Raw genomic sequence first — 5,309 nt, forward strand, 5'->3', positions numbered from 1 at the left:
TGCAGCCCCAGTGACACTGTATCAGGCCTGCATGCAGCTTCTCCAGCCTGGAGGAGCCAGGACATGGACCAAGCAGCATCCGACTTCAAACCAAAATCCTGAGCCCACGAAAGGCCCCAGGAGAGCTGCGTGGCCCCAGCCCGGGGGGCCAGGCTCTCTGGGGGGGCTGCGGGGCCCAGGCAGTTGCTCCTGCGGGAAGCAGCCGCACCTGTGCTCGTTAGGCTGATTGGAAGCAGGTGGGCCTGCGGGTGCTCTCTGGGAGCTTGTTTAGGAAAGGGGGCGAGCCCGGCGGCTCCCGGCTGCGCTGGGGCGGGCGCGCATGCCAGGGCGGGGTGGCGGTCCGGCGCCAGGCCTGGGAGCAGGGCACACCGAGCGGTCTGCCTGCTGCAGGGACGGGACGAGGAGGGTTTGCGCTGAAGCTGTGGTGCACGCCGCAGGGTCCGGGCTCTTCTGCCGAGCAGGCCTTTCTGGAAGCGGGGCAGAGAAACCCTGTAGAAATGGCTGCAAAGCAACGTGTGCGGGCGTGCGGAGGCCGGGGCACTGCAGGGAGAGCCCAGCTGGGCGGGGAAGGGCTGTCTGCGCCTGCTCCTGCCTCTTCTCCTGAGCCAGGCTGGGGTGCAGGCGCCTGGCCTCTGCGGGGGACCGAGGGTGCTGTGCCCCGTCGCCGTCGGGGGCAGCATGCTGACCCAGCCCTCAGCTGGCAGCAGGCGATGAGGCCTCCTGGCTCATTTATCTCCTTCCAAAATAAAATGAAAATCAATAGCACTTGAGCTGCACTCAGTCGGTCACACTTCCCAAGCCCAAATCCAAACCCACCGGGGAGGGAGCACATTGCAGCTTTACCAGAAAGGGGTGAGGCTGGAAACCTCCTCCGACAGTCACTTGAGGCATCAGTCTCTCTCCTCTGAAGCGGAGTAATTACCACTTGGTGAAGCTTTTAATTTTTGCAATGCTGCCTATAAATGGTGCTGCACAGAGTTCAGAGGCAGGGATTTTCAATCTAATCCACACTTAACTGGGCTATTACAGAAAATGTCTAAGCTGCCAGCATTGAACTGATTACAATATTTAATAAATCTCACCCCAAAAAGATGTCTTCAAGAAAGAAAAGCCAGGCGCCAAGATCACACGGCTTTTCTATATGCAGTTGCGCAAATGCATGTGAATGGGAAATGGAAACCAAAAGATGCAATAGTTCTGCCAAAAAGGCCGAAATGCGTTATAAAAACATTTAAAGCTCCATTCAAGTTTCCAATTAACTCAGTAATGACAGCAGCACTCTGGCTCCATCAGTCTTCCTGGCAGATCTGGTGCTTCTGAGGTGTCAGAGCGGTGGCAGGAAACCCCGGGGGGCGGTTAGGTGTGACAGACTCTGCCCCGTGATGTTGCTCACGCTGCTGGACGTGCTGGCTCTCTCCTGAGCTTGCCCAGTACAAAACCCTCGATCACTGCTGCTCGCTGGGGTGCCCGCACTCGCTCCTCTCGGGAGCCGCTTGGGCTCAGAGCGCCCCTGCCCCTGCCCGTGCCTGGGTCCATGCCCTCTGCAGAGGCCTGGGGAGTGCTCTTGCAGGATGCTGCTGTACCAGACATGCGGCTCCCAGCTCCCCTGTCCCCATACAGCAGACTGACATCCCTCTGGACTGGAGGACGGGAAGGGAGAGGCCTCCTGGAGCATCCCCAGACATCCCCGCAGCCGGGCAGGGGTCCAGGACCTGCTCCAGGGAGGGGCGCAGCCGCAGCCGGTGCCAGGATGCATCATCGCGACTGTAATCAGATGAAATGAACAGGGCGGTGCAGAGAGGGGCTGCCTTGCCTGCCCGAGGGGCGCAAGCACATCCAGCGGGGCTCCGGCAGGCGGGTTGCAGACGCTTGCTGTGACTGCCAGGCGCCGCTGGCAAGGGGCGAGGGGTGGCAGGTGTCTGTCGGAGGCACCAGAGCGGGATCCAGCGACTGCCTCTGTCAGACAAACAGCCCTGAGCAGCAGCTCGTCGTGCGCAGGAGATATTAACTGCAGAGAAACTAAGGTCAAGGCAGAGTCATATAATTTCATGGTTGACAAAGCCGGGCCTTAGCAAAAGCCTCGACGATCAGGTGTTCTGGCGCCGGACAGGAAATGTCACCGAGGAGTCCTGAATGCCGCCGGGCGAGGAGACAAAGCCCCTAATACCCCAGCGTGTTCACGGCACCGACCCACCGGAGCAGCCTCGGCGAGGGGGCGGCTCCGCCTGGAAACGTGCCAGGGAGGTGGGCGAGCAAACGATGCTCCAGCGCATCGCCGTGGGGACTGATGTGCTGGACTCCCGCTGCCCAGCCGGGCCACGAGAGCCACGAGCTCCTGGGGCATCTCAGCTCCGGGCTTGCGGTCGCAGGCGCGATAGGGAGGGCAGGACCAGCACCAGACCCTCCCCTCGGCAGGCCCGGGGGTTGTGGACTGACCGCCTCTCCCCGGGCCTGGCTGCCCTGTGTCCTGCCTGGGGCCTGCTTTGGCTCAGACTTCGGGATGCACCCCTGCACCTGTCCAGTTTCCACATCCTTTTTAAAATGTGGACAGTGGGATGCACCCGTGGCAGCCTGCGCAGCAGCAGCGCAGAAACCATCGCTTGTGCTGTGGGCTGCTATTGCTGTTACCCTTTTTGCCACACCATCCTGCTCACAGTGGTGGTGCGAGCCCATTTCCCATGGTCCCAGCAGCCTGGGGCACTCTGGGGCCTGAGGTCTTCGTGCCTGGATGTGTTCAGCTGCATGACAAGCTCCCATTTCCCTGCCACGTCTCCGAATACAGAACAGCATCGGGCCTCACCAGGCCCATACGAAGCCCCGATTTGAGGATTCCTCAGCCATGGGTTTGTGAGATGTCCCCTGCACATAGCCAGTGCTGACACCCCTGAGCATGCGCTTTTCACTGAGCAACACCTTTTAGCTGGACTGGCATGTGATGTGAAGCCAAACACCTGCCAAATGTTCATTACATCCACGCAGTTACCTTTATGAGCCAAACCTGTAACCTCACCCAAGAATGAAATCAGACCCATTGCCAATTCCTTTGTCCCGTAGCGCCGTGCTGCCTGCCATCGACTGAGCATATGTCTCATCCTTGACATCTCGAACAATTGATAATAAAGAGGTTTATCCCTGGGAGAGTTTACCTTACCGCCTCACTAATGGACAGGAAGTACTTCACCATCCTCTTGTGATAAATGCATCAGCCTGCTTCCTGCTAAACATGCAAAAACATCATTGCTGCCTTTTCTGTGTCACGATCATCAGTTTGATTTCATGCCTCTAATAACAGGCCAGTCCCTTGGCTAGGACCTCTTTTGTTCCTAATATGCATAAAAAAATCCCTTCTCCTTGTTGCCCTTCGCACGGCTGGCCACGGGTTTCCCCCTCATGTCCCGAGCTCCCTTACCCACCTCCTGCACACCCCGATGCCTCGCCTATATCAATAGCTAGTGATTTGCTGCCTTTTCCATGCCTCGTTTGCTGCTCCCCCCCCCAGTTTCTGCTTTATCTTCTCTTGGCTTCTAGGCCAAGGTGCAACGCCCGTGCCATGCCCCAGCGAGGATGGTGAGGCTGCCCCACACCGACCGAGTGTGGCAGGTGCTTGCAGCGGGAGGGGCAGGCCCCCGCGGCAGCCCGGGGGGAGGTTCGACGGCTCGCTGCTGCACCGCGTCCACGGCAGGCTTCACTCGGCGCGTTTGGTTATCAGATCCCTGGGTGGCACGGCGGGGACGGGCCCAGGGACCAGCGCAGAAGCAAGAGCCACGTGCACGCGGAGCGAGTGACGCGCGCCCTGACACATCGCCGCGCTGTACAAATTGCCTAATGCTCAAATCTGTCAGGCGCAAACACATTAGGCAAGTGTCTTTTGGAGATAGCATCTCGAGGCGCCACCGGGGCTGCGTGCAGTCTGGCAGGCGGCCGCTCCTCACGCAGCGCGGCCGGCCTCCCGCTTCGGGGAGCCTCCGGACGCCGGCGCAGGGGAGCGGGCCTTCTCCTGGAGTCCCCGCCTCGTGCGCGCTCGGGCTCGGGGAGCGCAATTGCTTTGCTGTGTCTGGTCGGGAGGGTAATTTGCATTGCTCAGGATGAGCTCCCTGGGCCATCAGCGCGCGACTCTTCTTCCAGGACTGTTAGCTCTGCTTGGCTGAGCCCCTTGCAAAATGTCAGCGCGTCTGTCGGGCGGGAAGAGCTCTGGGGCGACCAGATGCTGGCACCTGGGCGACGCTCGGATGGGGACGGGCATCAGAGTCCTCCGCCTCGCAGCCGGACCGGCAAAGCATCCGCCCGAGCGAGGATGGTCCTGGCGAGCGGGCTGCGGCCAGCCCCAGCGGTGCTGGCCGCAAGGCCGGTGCCATCTGGAAAGGTCCGGCCCCGCCGGGGCCTGCTGAAGGGCTTCGGCCGTCCCCAACCGGGGCAGGCCCGAGCCGGGGCGGGCGAGCTGAGACCCGCTGGCAGCGTGTGTGCTGGGTTTGAGGGGGCTTGCGGAGGGCTGTAAGGAAATGCGCACCCCTCCCTGCCGTGCGCCGCGGGGGTCATCCCGCTTGGCTGGTCTGTGGCCAGCGCCCACCTACCCAGGGGGTCCCAAAGAAAGAGCTTCCCTGTCCCTGCCTGGGGCTGGAGGGAGCAGCTCCCCCGCTGCTGCCCGGTCAGGGCATCTCGACCCCCTCACACCTCCCCGACATCTGCCCGCGCTCCCGCAAATCGGAGACGCGTGGCCTGGGCTCACGTAGAGGCGGTTGTTTCTGAGAGCTGTTCTGCCAATGCCCAGCGCGGCCAGGCCCCCGGTACAGACCCACCGCGACGCTGCCCCTTTTGCACCCTGGGGGGAAACTGGCTGCTTTTCTGGCTCCCTGATCCCTGCCCAGGGAGGTAGCATGCTCTGCAGATCTCTCCCTGGAAAACCCAGGCGATCCCTTATGCTGAGCACCTTGAGACGCCGGCTTCTCCCCGCACAGTGGTGTGGCCCCCGCGCCCGCTCCGGCCAGCTGGACGCTGGTGCTCGTCGTTCTGATGTCGCCAGCCCTGACCTTTGCCCTACCATTAAATTTGGGGGAATTTCCAGGCGCTCTGGACTCCATTAACGAGCCTCCGAGGCTGTTCTGAGAGAGAGACTTTGAAAACCAGGGGATCGATACAAGGGTTGAGTCACTTTATTGGCTCATTCACTTATTAGCAAGCACGGCTCCCTCTCGCTGTTTGTGCTCGGAATGGATTTTTATTGCTTAATTCTCTGTAAGTGGAGTGCTAGCAAATTGCAAAATCCTATTCCTTAGCATGTAGCATTAACTATTGAACCAGCAGAAGAATCA

Source organism: Crocodylus porosus, unplaced genomic scaffold (genome assembly GCF_001723895.1).
Source record: "Crocodylus porosus isolate Cpor-Errol unplaced genomic scaffold, CroPor_comp1, whole genome shotgun sequence".
Taxonomy (NCBI): Eukaryota; Metazoa; Chordata; order Crocodylia; family Crocodylidae; genus Crocodylus; species Crocodylus porosus.